Here is a 16,651-nt window from a genome sequence, read left to right on the forward strand (position 1 = left end):
AATGGCTGTGGAGGCCCCATCCATTGTCTTCGCAGAGGTCAGATTTTCTGTTGAGTTGAAGGGGCTGACAATCCGTGCCTGCCACCTTTTGTCACAGCATGGAGGATGACTGATGTTACACAGAAAGCCTGACCCTAATGCATTGCAGACAAAACATGGAGGGCGAATGGGAGGAACCCTCATTCTGGCTTGCTGAGCTTCTCAAAACCTGCCATGCCAACTTCACTCTCACATAGGTGGGGAGGGAAGAAAAATCTGTTTCCTGGATATCTTCCTGTTGGTATTATCTCCTGGTCCTCTTGCGCAAATATTGGCTGTCCTAAAATAAATAGGTACATAAATAGAATTTTTTAAAAAAGAAAAAGGATGAGCTTTTTACAAGTTTATCTCTTTTGTTAATGATATTAATGGGTAGTTTACAACAAAACAGACTGAATTGATAAAAGTTTCAGAATCTCATAGTTCTATTGCATTAACAAGCCCATAAGCACAGACCAATCAGCACATGGGCAGGGGTCCTTCCAAGGAGGTTTGGGCAGATGTGCCAGGAGTAGCAGCTTCCTCAATTTCCCAGCAAGCACTGGAGCCAGGCAGGGGCTGGCCATAGCTGCCCCTGAGGCGTGGACAAGTCAAAGGGTTGAAAAGACGTTGAAATCACACTTGAGTTTTGCAAATCTGTTAGAATCCCTGCAGCTGGAAACCGTGCCCTTTGTGACTCTCCCATTCAGCTGACTTCCTCACAGGCTTGGTTTCCTGAGACTTACCGAAGGCCAAAGACCAAAGCCTGGATCATGTCCACTAGGAAGAGTTGTTGCTCAGCTGTAAACCTCCCATAGACAAGACTGACATGTGCAACTGACTGACAAGAGCCTCTTGAAGGCACAAGAGAAGGCGAGAGTGAGAGGTTGGTTGGGTTGGGTTGGTTGAAAAGATTCAGCTGTCCTCTGAAAGGAAGAATGAGGCCCTAGAAATGTGAAGAGGTGGGTGATGGGGCAGGGGAAAGGCAGCTGTCTGTGGGCAGAGATGAGGGCAGCCTGGTCTGAGCTCCTTGTGTGAACAGAAGCTGCTGATGGCTGACCCCACGTATGCTCATCTGCCTCAGTGGCAGTTACAGAAAAGGTTGGAGGGAGACACGGGATCCAGCCAAAATGATTAGTGCTGAGTGCACAGAGACACTGAATAAACACAATCTGATTAACAGGGAGAACCTGACCAGAGGGACAAAAATAAGCTGAGTGTTGACAGCCAAAAAGCATCCTCAGGACTCCAGAACATGGAGCTTCCTGAGTTTTTTGTGGGACCTTGTGGTCTCTCTCCAGCTTTGCAACGCCTGCTTCAGGTAAGCAAGAGCAATTCCACAGATCTTACAACCCAGCTGCTCAGGTACAACCCCCTTGGAGTATCTCCAGGTCCTATTCTTTCTTCCTGTAAGCATTTAGTAAGTGCCTCAAACATTTATGTCAAAGAAATTGCCCAATAAACAAAGTTAGATATTTGGGTTTTCCCATTCAGAAGCTCACAAGTTCCCAGATCCTTGGTTTTCATCTTGACTCCCTCTAGCTTTCTCCAGAGCGGAATGGCCTTTTATTCACAATGATGCCTTGTCCACTTGCAGCAGGAGAGGTATACTTGCAGTGGCCATAATCCCCCAGAACCTGGTTGTTCTTGGGGTAGCCTGTGGATCCCCAGCAAGGGTAGCACCTTAAAGAGCAACAGCTCAAGTCTCAGCCCAGACCAACAGAATAAACAACACCTTTTTTATATATATATATATATTCATTTATTCATTAAGTACATTGTATTACATGACACAATTTCATAGGTACTGGGATCCCCCCCACCCCCTTCACCCCAAACCCTTCCCCCATGGTGAATTCCTTCACCTTGATGCATAACCACAGCTCAAGTTCCGTTGAGATTCCCTAATTAAAAGTTCACACCATACAGAGTCCAGCATCCCACTTGTCCAGTTCAAGTTCAAAGGCCTCTTAGGGAGGCCCTCTCAGGTTTGAAGGCAGAGCCAGCAGAGCGTCACCTCGATCAATTAGAAGCTCCAACATATCATCTGCAACAGTCCAGGTATGATGAGGCTGGTGCAGAGTCCACTGATTGACATAGTCTATCTTAGAGTTTCCCCTTGTCCAGTTTTCCGCTGGAAGCATATAGCTGAGGTGGTTGATTCATCTACTCCATCTTCCATCTTTTCTTGGTTAATGTGTTGATTCCTCCATTTTGTTCAGGGGAATCCCCTAAAAAACTTTGAGGCGTTCCCAGTCCAGGCTCCTACAAGTACTACTAGTAAGCACAGTGCCTGCCACCGTCCATCACTCCGATCAGCTAGTGATTGTAACCCCTGGGTTGGTTCTATTCTGAGCCCCGACCTCCATTGGAACCAATGAGTATCGCAGCTCTTCCCGGCTCTGCCCATCACACTCTCGTCCCTCACCTAAACCAGTGGGAGGTGTGCTGGTTGGGTGCTGCATTCCGTACTGGCACAGGCCATTTCACCTTGGCATTTTGTGTTTTGTACTGTTTTGTTTTTGTTTTTGTTTTTTTTTATCGCGACCAAACCCAGCCAGGCCCCCACACAGTTTCAGCGCTTGGGCTTAATAAACAACACCTTTTACCAAGGTTCTTGGGGGATTCTTGTGTACCTGGGATTGGAGGAGCAACATTCTAGAACTCTGGGTCTCAGATGTTGGTACGCATCATAATCCATGGCAGGATGGATTAGCTGGATTGCCGGGTCTCCGCCCCAAGTCTCTGAATCAGGGACAGACACTAAGGCGGGCTCCAGAGCTTGTGTTTCTCGCCAGTTTTCAATGATGCCATGTTGGGCATTGCTGAGCCACACATTTAGTCCAACTGCTATGACACTGGGATGCCTGACTTAACACCGTGGGCTGAAAAAAAAAAGGATCATTCAAATCTCTGGGTTTCACACTTGACTGCATCAGAAGCCCCAGAATGCCAAGCCCATCCCAGGACTCAGTGAGCATGAGATGACTTAACAATGACCAACCTGGACCCATCACATCGCAATGACATATGAGACTACAAAAGGCAAACAGAAGATTTTCTTGGGGGAAAAGAAAAGGGGAAAAGCACTAATTGGATTTCTTACACTTTCTGAAAATATAGAAAGCAAATAAGACCACTTAGTAATAATTTCAAAGCGTCTTGCTGATTTGTTTAACCGTCCTATCAAAAATGTCAGCACATGCTTTCTGCTCCTTCCATGTGCACTCAGCCCGTTTGGGATGATTAAAGTCTTGCCTCCATGCTTCCGCCATCCCCGCACATCCTCACTGCGATCCTAATTGCAGACCATAACTACAGCAAAGTGTTCAAGATTCCTTCTTGTCCTTGACCCTCAAACTGCATTATCCTTTCACCTCCTTCAATTTGCTTGACATCTTGGACCCACACCTCATCCAACCACGATTCATTCCATCAGCAGCTGTAAGCTCTAGATTAAAAATTGGGGAAGAAAAAGTAGCGTGCTGATTCTTAAAAATAGCACGGATAACAGGAGACTTCCCAAATTAAAAACATCAGCCAGTCCCAGCAAAGGAGGGACTAGCCCGTTTGAAACAATAGTCTGCAGCTTGAAGAAATGTGTGTGACATTGCCTACAATGCCACCATCTTGTATGGGGACCACTCTCAGCTGCTCTACTTCTGATCCATGTTCCTGCTGATGTGTCTGACGAAACAGTGGAAGATGGTCAAACTCCTTGGACCCCTGTACCCATTGAGAGGCCTGCAAGAAATGCTCACTCGCTCTCTCCATACCCCTTTGTAACTCTGCTTTTCAGACAGATAAATACTTGAAAAACAAGCAGTAACTTGTGAGTACAGTGGTTTCAAGGGAAATTCAACCAAAACAAAGTAGAAGTGACTCAGGACTGCCTGCCACCAACCGGGGGCACAGCAGCTGTCATGGCAGTGTGGCTGGCATGACCACACTGCTGAGGGAGAGAGCTGGGGCAGAGGTTCCTGCTCTGGCGAGCATTGGCACAATGCCCTATTTTTCACCACACTTTCACGTTGCCACCCTCTCTCTAAGGTTAGACTTGTCTATGGTGGTTTTCTTACACTTCACGTAACAGGTGCCCTTGCTGTACATGACTCAGATGGCTAATAGCGATTTCAGAATTCCTCAGGGACATGCCTTGTGGCTGCTCTAGAACAACAAGCGTAGATGGGGAAGTTGTGGGTCAGTGGTGCTCTCACCTGGTCATCAAATGACGTTTTCCTTCCATGCCTTCCTGGAACTCATTTCTTCTTGCCCCTCAGTGATGCAGGCTTCTCGAAAACCTTACACAATCATAAAATTGGAGTCAGCATCCCTGCCCCCTCTCCTTTCACTCACAGATGTAATAAGGAAGTCTTGACTTGGCTCTTCTCTTTCTCCCTCCTTCAGTTTATAGCTCTAAGGCAGCAGATTCATTCTGTTCAGAAACCCAGAAAACCTGACACTTGCTCCTTGACCAACATCAACTCTATGTCGCATGAAAGGCTGATTCTGGCATGCGTTCTTCTCTGGAGTTTTGATTTCTTAGAAACTTCCTTGCTCTTCTTGTAAGCTTCAGGGTCCCTGCCGTGAGACCACCATCTGTCACCTGGTCAAGACTTGAAATTAAGTGCCAATGCCTCCTACCTCACCCAACCCAGGCCTCTTTCATGAACCTGTTCTCCATGCCCTGCTATGAAGAACTCTGATATCAAGCCACATTTACTGCAGAGAGCCCCATGTGAGAGAAGACTTAAAGTCATGATGGTTCCACGATGAGTGCATGAGTGTTGCCTGTTCTGGGCCATACGTTCCTAAAGCTGGAGAGGCAGCAACCTCCACACAGCACATATTTCTGGAACTTCCTCATAATCACATGGATTGGCCCAAAGCCCCAGCAATTAGTCTCAAACAGCCCTATAAATGAGCACCTGGCTAGGTGTCCTAGATCTAATGAAAGCCAGTGCGTCAGCGACATGCCTATTATATCGTGCCGCTCCCTTCTTTGTGAATGCTGTTTGGGTTTCATGGAAACCGGAGTGCATTGGAAAGTACGGGCAGCTGTTTAGGCCTCCTCTGCTTAAACCCACATTTCTTTCAAGCTATATGAAGCATGTGAGCACACTTCTTCCATTTCGGGAGCCCTCCAGAAACATTCCCGGAATTCCACAATGCTGGGGGGAAAATATAAACCACGAGGGACTAAGGGCCTCCAAGCGCCACCACCCACAATGCAGAACCGTGCTTTCATGTTTGGACTGAGTGGAACATGCTGGGTTAAGGTGATCCTGGAAGATTGGATAATTCAAAAGACAAAAATGTAATTGAAGCAACAACCATAAGAAGCAGGAAGAGTTGCCTGGGACACACACAAGCAATACAAGATGCTGTGAGCAGCGTGGATTTGGAAGATTGACACTGGGGTCCCAGCCACCATTAGGAGCATTTTGAGTGCAGTACTGGGAATCCATGGCTCCCCATGTCCTGAGAGGAGACCATATATCAGGCCTGTTGAACTGGAAAGAAGGGACTGTGGGGGTGGAAGGAACGTAGGTGTTTGACAAAGCAATGAAGATGCTGACTAATAGGTTTCAAACCCAGCTTCACTTCCAGCTTCCCGCTAACACACACCAGGTGCAACAGCAGGTGATGGCTCAAGTAGCTGTGTCCCTGCCACCCATGCAGGACACCTCAATTGTGTTTCCAAACCCTGGCTTTGGCTCCAGCCCACCCAGACCCCAGCCAGCATTTGGAGCGTGAACCAGTGGATGGGAACCTGCTCTCTGTCCCTCTGTGAAGAAGAACAGTCACCATTACGGCGCTTTTCCTTTTATCTCCATCAATGCCCTTCTCCTGGTAACATGGTGGCGGCCACACTGCACCACAAAGCCCAGGTTCTCACCCTCGTTCAGGCATCACAAGGGCTTGGTTCTAGAAGAAGTCACAGGGACTTGGGTCTCCAGTCTCCTTCACAACACAGCAATATCAACTCAACACCCAGAGGCTTCTGAGTGGTGTGGGCACAGGGAACTCATTTCCAAAGCATTGTTTCAGAAGACCCCAGGGCTACACTCACTTCACCACCCAACCCAACCTGCTTTCCCACAAAGATCACCCTTGAAAGCACTCTCACCATGTAGGAGGTGTGCACAGCACACATGAGTGAGGCCACATGTGAATGTGGGTAACTTAACTAACACCATGCCTGAATTGAATGAAAAGGTAGAGATTTTCAGAAAAGACAAATCCCTGTAGCATTACACCCATTGGCTGGGGACCAGCATAGTGCAGAGCAGGTTAAACCGCATCCCCACAGCTGGCCTCTCCTATCAAAGGGCCATTTCAAGTCCTGGCTGCTCTGCTTGTAATCTGGCTCCCTACAAATATGCCTGGAAAAACAGCAGAAGATGGCCCAGGTGCTTGGGCCCTTTGCATCCATGTGGATCCTAGCTGTGACCTGGCCCAGAGCCCCTGCTCCCGGTCATGGCCAGTTAGAGAGTGATCCAGCAGATGGAAGGTTTTCTTTGCTGACTTGCCTGGCCTCTCCGGTCTGTGCACCCACCCTATGCCCACCCCTCCAGTCACCCTCTCCAAGCCAGCGCTGCTTGCTCTTCAGACACCTGGCAAGGAGCCCTTTCTGATGGCTCGAAGGTCACCTCTGAGCTAGCCTCGTAGGCAGACCCTGGACGCTGTGCCTGCCCTTTGTGCTACACACAGACCACAGAGGATGGGAAAGCAAAGCTGGAGCACTGTGAGCCTAGAGAAAAGCAAACAATTGACAAAAAATATAAAAGATTTCTCCTTCCTAAGAAACAGCAAGCAATGCAGAAAAAACTAGCATCCAAAAACAAAAATGGAAATCTAAGAAGCAGGAAACCACACTGAACACATGGTAAGTGTGCAGGCTGAATAAGTCCATGAGATAGAAAGGAAGACTAGTGTGGAAGACTCAAGTTCATTAGATCAGGACCGTAATCAGATGTAAAAATGTTTTCTGGCTTCTCTCCCCTCACCCCATCCTCATCCTTCCACCTACCTTGTTTACAAACTTCTATTTTGGCATCACCAGTAGCTTCGCTGCCCACCAAAGATCCAAGGGCTATCCTGGGCAGAGTTGAAGGGCTGCTAGAGCTCTCCATCCCGCTTTGAGTGAGAGCAGTGCTTCAGCTGTTTACAGAAACAGCAATCAAAACTCTCCAGAACATTCCACAAACAGCATAACTAGAAAAAAAGGCACTGGATCTGCAGACTGATGAATCGTACTAAGAAACAAGGCAAGAATGGGTACGTGTGTATATATGTACATGTTTGCATTATGCATATATGCATCTGTGTGGAGGATATTGACGTTCATATGTGTCAGTTTGCATGTAAGAGTACACGCGTGTAGGTGAAGGTTCTTATATATCTGTATACGTGAAGATGGGGGGAGCGTGCCTGCTGCACACATAGAATAAATGCTCCTTCTTCCTCACACACACACAACTCCACATGCCAGTGTAGAGCTCCCTAAAGCCACAGGCACCTGCAAGGGACCGGCATTTGCCAAGCCACAGCCGAGCCACACCGCCCAGAGACAAATATCCCTGGTAAAGTCATTTGCTCCAGACAGTCTGTGTCTCTAATGGAAACACCATAAGCGCTGGGAGGTGGGTAGGCTGGGTGTATCCCAGGCAGGAAACCTCATCAGATTGTTTCAAGATTTCCTCAGCCTTCACTCCAAAGCGCTAACTTGCATCGCAACCATAGGAAAACCAAATCCACAAAGTAGATGGATCTGTTTTGGATTTTTATGTAATTGGAAAAATGACATAAATTCTTTCAAATTTGATTCTAATTTGCCCTAGCCTTTTATAGATTTCATGCTAACCAACCAAGATAGCCCTTATTTCATCTTTCCCTTAAATCCATGTTAACACACACGCACACACACACACAGAGACATTCTCTCCTTGTGGATAAAGATGATTGACAGATAAGTGTATTTGGGGAAACGAGAAAAAATAGAAACAATTTTGCTGGTCACCTAAAACATACTTGAAACTGAAGATTTATGTAATACTTTTTTTTAAAAAAATTGCAATTTCTGCTTTCATTTGTTTTCATTAGGATTTTTATTCCTTGGTCCTTTAGGACCAAGATATTCTTCAGGCAAATGCACTTAACATGACAACTTCTGAACAGGGATTCATGGGGAGGAACAAAAGAACGCATCTTAAGTTAGTGAGAGAATGAAATAACTTGGTGAACACATTGAGATACCCCATCTTAGCTGTTCTAAACACCAAGTCAGAGCACACCTGCACAATCTCTGAGCACCACAATTGCATCAGATGCAGCGGATGATAGAGGCTCTAGGTTTATTGGAGCAGAAGTAAACTGCACTCACTGCCTTTGTGTTTCTGATGGGGAACAACCTTAGGTTTAAAGCCGGAGGCTGCGGTTGACATTCCCACAATTTAATGCCCTTTCTTTGCAGGCATCACACTTCAGGTGGCCCCCACTAGCCCCCTTTACCCACCTCTTTCCAGAACACATTCCTAGACCTTGGGACTTTTTTCAGACATTGAGACAAAACTAGAAATCTTAGTAAGAAAACCCGAGACCTTCAGTGTACAAATCCAAGTCTGAAATTTCAGGAACACGATGACACAGATTTCTTTTTACCTCACTCAGACAACTCATTTTCCATTTGCAACAAATAATTTAGAGTTAGAACGTAATGCCTGTTGGACCACAGTCATTGAAAACATATGTCGATCCTGTTGCAGCTTCAGAAACAATCAGAAGTCATTTTATTTCCCAATTCAAAGACCAAAAACAGTAGCTTACATTTTTAATACATTACCAATTGTTTCAAAACATCTGGAGAGCTATACCTTTCTGTATTTATAGAGATTCTTTCTTTAAAGGCAAATAGGAAAATCTTATGAGGTCTCTCTCTTACCAATCCAGCACTCTCCTGTTCACTGACAGGATTCTTTTGCCTGGGTTACTCACTGTTTCCACATTATTCAGACTCAGAGATACATCAAAAGTGGAATGTCACTGCAAATAAAAATTACTCTGGCTTGGGTTACCTGTTAAATTGCAAGGTCTCCTTTTCTTACCCAGAAATCTCACCAGACACGTGTGCCGATATATCCGTGTAGACTCAGCTGACAAAGAACACGGAGTAGGGGGGTGAATGGGAGCCCCCAAATCTCTTCTAACCATCCAGTCCTCTTTTCTCTTAAAGAAACAATGACACACCAGAGATGCTGGCTCTGTTGGAGGATAACTGGATTGCAAGAATATCTGTTTTCAAATGTCTTTGAGTGCCCTAAATTATAGGCAGTGTCTCTGTGTGTGTAAATCTTACAAGAAATTTATCTACACATTGCATCTGTTCTCCCAAGTCTCAGCCTTGCATAATGGAGACTTTCTTCAGACAGAAAACAAAAGTGGGTAGATTCTATGCTAACCCATAGAGATGCCATGCTCCCACATTACATTAAGCCTTTCAGAGTATGGTGGTAACATTTCTAGTTGTGAAATTACAGTTGGAGTCTCAGTGATCCAGAAACTTCTCTGCATTACTACTCAAATGGTTTTTGTACAGCCACACTTCTGCTTTCAAAATTCTTTTGTCAACCAGCATAATATGTACGGTAAGGTCTCAACATCCAACTTCAATTATGAGGCTATTGACCTCTTCTTAGGACAATGCAACTAGAAAACCAATGGGCAAGGCGTTCTGTGCCCATGTCCAATCAGCAACATGATCTCTCAGGTGAATGCCAGAATTTCATGTGGCAAGCATTCAGCCTTACAGTAACATAATGTAATGCCAAGATGTCCATGTTGCACATCACAGTGCCTCTGTTGGATACCAGGATCTACTCCATGTCCCTGTTTCTTGCTAAAAATGACTCTGGGAGGCAGCAGGTGACAGATAGCTCAAATACTAGGATCCCTGCCACCCATCTGAGAGACTTGGATTGAGCCTCCGGTTCCTGGCTTTAGTCTATGCCATCCAAGCCTTTGGGGAGTGAACAAGAAGATGGAAAATTCTCTCTCTCTCTCTCTCTCTCTCTCTCTCTCTCTCTCTCTCTCTCTCTCTCTTTTTCCCTCTCATCCCCCTTCAAAAATGATAGATGATAGATACATAGATGATTGGTAGATAGATGATAGATGCTAGAAGATAGATAGATAGATAGATAGATAGATAGATAGATAGATAGATAGATTTGCTGCCTTGCTACATGCCACTTGTAACTGGACCTTACCATGTCATTTTCTTCCCCATCTGTTTCAGTCTCCCATGGGGCAACAAAACAGGTTTGGTGAATTTGTCTTCAACTTGTCATCACTTTATTCATCATTTTTATTACATTTACATATGACCAGCTGAAAACCAGTTAGGAGGAAAATCTTCAAATTGTTCCCTGTTCCAGAATAATACACCAGCTTTTGAAGTAAATGTTATGAGAAGGTTTATTCTGACTCCTGCTCTAAAGCACAAAAAAATCAGCCCTAAAATCCCTGGGTCATTTCTTCTCTTCTTTCCAGTGCTTGAAGCCACTGAGAATGAAAAAGTCCCCTTTCTCTTCATAGTCACTTTGACCCACTTCTGTGCAGTTACCAGGATCTTTTTCTCTTTTTTTAAGATTTATTTATTTTTATTGGAAAGGCAGATTTACAGAGAGAAGGAGATACTGAGAGAAAGATCTTCTTTCTGCTGGTTCACTCCCCAAGTGGCCACAATGGACGGAACTGAGCTGATCCAAAGCAGAATCCAGGAGCCTCTTCCAGGTCTCCCAAGTAGGTGCAGGGTCCCAAGGCTTTGGGCTGTCCTCCACTACTTTCCCAGGCCACAAGCAGGGAGCTGGATGGGAAGCAGAGCAGCTGGGACATGAGCCAACACCCATATAGGATGCTGCCATTTGCAAGGCAAGGACTGTAGCCACTGAGTGATCTCCCCAGACCCCCAACATCTTTTTCTGTACTCTTCTAGCTTACTGCCCAGGGTTTTTGATCTTTGTGAACTAACGACTTTTGATTAGTGGTCATAGAGGAATCCTCTGCAATTTGAAGAGCAATTGAGAGGTAAAGACTGTGCTGGTTAGGGGCTGTTGGGAAAATGGCTTCAGCTCCTGCCTCCCATTCCAACCCCTTTCTCTAATTTCCAATGAGATGATAAAGGTATTGTCCAATATCTCTCTAACACTCAGCTAAATCCCATGTCAACAAGATCACTTCTGCAAATAATGGGTAAGTAGGTGGGTGGGCAAGTAGATTGACAGACATTACCTATTTTGCTCCTAGAATCGTGATGAACAAAACAATACGAAATCCAAACAAGTTGTCAAGAAATGCAAGCAAGAGATGCAGTTGCAAAAGCTATGAGACTTACCAGGAACACAGGAGTTTTACAGCAAATTCTTCCATAAATACAGAGTACACTCCAAAATAATGATGAGAAGTAATAGTACATTGTATCTTAAAAACATATGCCAGTAGCACAGACACTTGTCTTCAGTGTCCAGTTTTTGTGCTGTGCATAATTGTATACATCATACTTTTACATAACCAGTATCACAATAGGTATGTTTATACCAGCACCACCACACACATGTGAGGAACGCATTGTACCCTAGTATCTGGACAAATGCGACACAATGGGCACTAGGAAATTTACAGCTCTGTTATAACCTTATGGAACCACTATGGTCTACGTGTCCCATTGTTGACCTAAATGTGGCTATACGGGACATGACTGTAACTTACAAGTCCAGCCAGAAGCCATGGAGTCTTTCTTAAATACTCTTTTGCTCACGCTTGTATCCAAACCAACAAGTTCTGTCTCACATTGTACCCCCAACAATGCACTGATGCTGGTTGCTTCTCACCAGTCATTGTAAAGATCTCAGTGTGCTCCTCTCCAAACCCTCCGGTTGTTTCCCACACTGCTCAGGACATGAACCACCCGACTCCATGCCTTCTGGCAGGTGTCACCGCCACCCAGCTCCCAACACACACAACACTCCCAGAAAGTGTTCCAGAGGCAGCTCCTCCCACAAGACCCTGGCACCTGCCATCCCGCTTGCTTGGTCTGCTTCTGCTCAGCCATCTGCCTGGCTGGTTCCCTCCCTACTTCTGCTCAAAGTCTCCTAACCAGGGGCACCCCTCAAGCTGCACTGTGAAGAACGGCACTTAGGAGACAGACAGCACTCACCCTCTCTCTCCCCGTGGTGATTACCCCCTCTCTGATAGATTCACCTCTCTCCACATCACAAGGCAAGGACTTGGCTTTACTCACAAACAACTCCTGATGCCTGATGCAGTTGCTCCTCCCTACTGAATGTGGCCAGATAATTGTCTTATTATTCCCCAAGCAGTATAGTGTAGCACTGTCTGTGCTGTATTAGGTGCTATAGGCCATATAGAGATGATCCAAGCAAGATGTATGTATGATCTATGCAAATACTACTTTAATGAAGGATTTGGGAATACACCAACTTTAGTATCATTCTGTCCTGAAACCAACCCCTCATGGATACCGAAGCTCGAATATACTTGCTGAATGAGCTCACCCAGGATTGGTGTTGTCACTAAATTGTTGAAATCAAGCAGAACTCTACAAACAAGTCAGTAGGCACTAACACACTCAGAAGTCACCTTCATGCTGCTGGCCCTATCTACCCAGAGGCTCATGTCAGGTGTGACCCAGCAGCAAAGCGAGCTGCAGGAGGCGGAACTCCTCATATACCATGGTGTGATTAAAAAGGAGCTCTTAAGGCCGGTGCAGTAGTGTAGCAGATTACTCTGTCCCAGCACCCCATGTGAGTGTTGGTTCAAGCCATGGATGTCCCCACTTCTGATCTAGTTCCCTGATGATATACCTAGCAAGGAAACAGAGGTCAGTTTAGATGCTTGGGCCCCTGATGCTCATATGGTTTTCCCAGATGGAGTTCGTGCATCTTGTCTTCACCCTGGCCCAGCCCCAGCCTTTATGGCCACTGAAAAGTGGATTGTAGACGGAAGATCTGTCTCTGTTTCTGACTCTGTCCCAATTACTGTTGCTATCTCAATATCCATCTATCTCTAACTCTCCTGTTCTCTGTAACTCTTCCTTTCAAACAAACCAAATAAATCTTCAGAAAAAAAAGAAATAACAAGCTCTTCTATGAGGGCATGTTAGAAAGATTGTGAAAAATGAAATTAAAATGTCAGACTGTTTTTGGTGCAAAAAAGATGTTAAAAGCCATGCAGATGGGCCCACATGATGGCCTAGTGACTAAATCCTTACTTTACATGCACCAGGATCCCATATGGGCACTGGTTCATGTCCCAACTGCTCCACATCCGATCCAGCTCCATGCTTGTAACCTAGGAAGTCAGTGGGGGACGGCCCAAAGCCTTGGGACCCAGCACCCACATGGGAGATGCAGAAGAAGCTTCTGGCTCCTGGATGTCTTGGATCGGCTCAGTTCCAGCCATTGCAGCCACTTGGGAAGTGAACCAGCAGATGGAAGATTTTTCCATCTCTCCTTCTCTCTGTGTATCTGCCTTTCCAATAAAAAAAAAAGAGTGAGAAAGTCATGCAGATTAACAACTGCCAAAATGTTTGTAAAGATCAACAAAATCTCATGGATTTTGAAGTAACCTGGTGTCAGCCCTGGGGTCCAGTTACCAAGTAAGCTGGAGCTGTTGTCTTCATCCTTCTAACACCTTCTCTAGAGCCCCACTACTCCCCTTCCTATTTTACAAACGAGGAAGCCAAGCCAGCCAGAGGTCAATCTCCTCGACCAAGGTCACAGACCCAGAATTCAAAGCCAGATCTGAGCTCCAGCCCACACACCGGCTCTGAGGGGAAATGCACAGGCTGCCCAGCTGTCGGCTTTCTAAGTCTTTCTTGCTGCCATCCTCAGGGACTTGTTTTTGTGGTGGCTAACAACAGCCACCACTCACACAGACCCTTGACATTAACCATGGAATGGACAGATCTGCTGGGCCTCTTCCCCCCCATCCCCCGGTAGCTCGAGAAGAATATAGTGTTCTGCAAGAGACTTAAGGAGTCATCTGCTTGGAACTGTTGGAAAGATTCTACTTGGGAGACTAGTCGATTAGCTCTCAGCATAAGCATCAGCGCGGTGTGTGGAGTGACTGTCGCCTACAGTTTGAAACGCAGTTTTCCCCACATGTCCTAAACTTTCCCTTCCTGTTTTCCCTATGGGAATTCCCCATCAAGGGCCGATAACATCCTCCTGATGGGAAAACAAAAACAAGGGATGGTGATTTAGAATTCCAGGTGTAGAATCCACTCGCAGATGCTCTCCGGCTGCCCGCACTTGCTCCCCAAATCAGACCTGGATATAAACTGTATTCTGTCACCATAAACAATAATTAACACAGGCTGACGAAGAATGCATTTTTGGATTCCCCAAGAAGCTTCTCTCAATAACATCAATGAAGAACAAGAACTAGGTTAGGAGAAGACTGGTGTCGAGAGTCGTTTGTTTACCAGAAACAAGCAAGCACAGCATCTGTTCCTTGGCCCTGGCCCCACACATCTGACCTCACAGCTGCCCTGCTTGAGAAGCAAGGACCAACATCAGTTTATTCCAGCCACAGCGGGGCTCAGCACGCTGTACCTCTGGCACTTAGCAGCAGATGATAAGGCAATGGTTTATGGGCGATTGCAATCTGTCAAGTCTAACAAAGCCAGGTGAATTTCTATGTCTACTGTATGTGTTCTGCTGCCCCGCAAAGGGCATCATGATTTTATTGGCCTTCTTGTCTCTCACAGCCTTCCAGCCAGCATCTCCATCTCAACAGAGCAGGCTGGGAAAATATCTCACTAACTCTTCATTTATACTTCCTTTCTTTCTTCTGCCAGTCACAGAAAATTACATTTTGTCCTATATATTTGTGTTCTGACATTCTCACAGCTAAATCAATAGTACACACACACTATACAAGGGCAGCCAGGGCATCAGAAATCAGCTGTTTACGGAGCAATCAGAAGCATTCAATCATCTTACCTGTGGACTCCTTATCTCCCACAGGATCGACGTCAGGTAAGTAGCGTTGGGTGATGGATCAGTTTTCTTGTCAAGCTTGAAATGGATTACCTGACTGCCTTATGTTACTGAGTGACATCCGTGCCCTGCTTTCCATGATGACAGAAGGAGTAGGTTCTATTTTTAAATAGTTCTGTACGTGTGACATCATAGTTAATTGAGCATTACACTAATTTGACTTTTTACAATGGCAGCGATTAACTTTCTGAAATATTAAAATCTGAAAATTACAGCAATTGTGCAGAATGATTCAGAGGATTTCATTGGCTCTACTGGTCGTTTTCAGCTCACAAATCTTAACTGAACCTCTTCGCTTTTTCCCTTGCCCAGACACACGTCTGCTCTTTTTATTCTTGATTTACAAGGCAAATTTGGCACGCAGTTGACTTACATATGCTGATTCAGGCTTATTGAAGGCAGGTGCACACTTTAATATATGTGGGCACAGGGACCCCCTTCCATCCCATAAAAGAATACTGGGCATGTTCTCATGTGGAATATCTGCTCTCTTTTATTCATAAACCTGAAAATTTGAGGCATTTGTATAGCTTTCACATATTACTATGAACAAATTAGAATAGGCAGAAATAATTTTCCAGTCCTACATTGGCACCATATTAAAACTCTTTGAGCCAAACTCTGGCCTCTATTCACTAACTGAAAGCAATCCTAGAACTGAGTATGAGTCTCCTCTTAGTACCTTTGTATGAAGGGTGTATAAACAGAGTCATACCATCCCACAGGGACCAGGTAAAGGCAATACCAAATTTCATTCAAAGCCAGACATATTGGATGGTCCTTTGGTTGCACAGGGAAACGAAGCTCCTCTTACAGAGGCAGCATCGTGGGTTTTAGACTGAGCTACTGACAAGAGGTGAACGTGAGACAGCCTTACCCAGTGACCTCAAAAGCACCTGCGTCATCTCAATGACTGATCCTGGATGTCATTTGATGTGACCTGCAGATGTAAGATGTAAGATGAGCAGAGCTGCAGGTGATGGTATCTGATGTTCGCAGGCCTCCTAAGTAGGTCTTTCCTGGCCCTACGACTATCCAATCAAGAGAAACAAAGCAAGGAAGCTGAGTGTCCTCTGCCTGTGCCCCTACCCCAACAATGTGTAAATCCCTCCAAAACAGAATAGATGTTTAAAATCCTTAACCCAAAAATCTGGAATGCCCTTGAAATCTGCAACTCTTTGAGCACCCATGTAACAATATCATGTGGAAGATTCCACACCTTGGTATCATTCAAACATTATTGGAAAACTGTATAAAATTAACTTTAAGCTATCTGTGTACGCTGTATTGAAAACATATATGATTTAGGTCTCATTAGGTACATGCAAACATCCAAAAATCTGAAAACAAAATCCAAATTCCAAAACACTTTTTATCCTAAACATTTCTAGTAAGGGAACCTCAACCAGAAGGACAAGGTGGAACAGCTGTTTGTTCGTTTACTAACACCCCAGTTAAGCAGACATAGACTTACTCAGATGCATAGGGTAGTAGCCAGCACAGTACACCACACGTCGATGATACTTAAAAGATGTGTCCTGGGAAAGTGAACT

General features: G+C 45.3%; 1 long non-coding RNA gene across 1 annotated transcript; it reads right to left on the reverse strand.

Annotated features, from left to right (window-relative positions):
* Nucleotides 1-2,799: 2,799 nt before the first annotated feature.
* LOC131481550 (uncharacterized) lies at nucleotides 2,800-16,124 on the reverse strand. The gene is made up of 3 exons (XR_009246380.1): nucleotides 15,976-16,124; nucleotides 15,042-15,166; nucleotides 2,800-2,903 (listed from the first exon to the last, which is right to left on the reverse strand). It is a non-coding gene; the product is annotated as an uncharacterized LOC131481550 (long non-coding RNA).
* Between the last annotated feature and the right edge of the window lie 527 nt (nucleotides 16,125-16,651).

Source organism: Ochotona princeps, chromosome 12 (assembly GCF_030435755.1).
Source record: "Ochotona princeps isolate mOchPri1 chromosome 12, mOchPri1.hap1, whole genome shotgun sequence".
NCBI lineage: Eukaryota > Metazoa > Chordata > Mammalia > Lagomorpha > Ochotonidae > Ochotona > Ochotona princeps.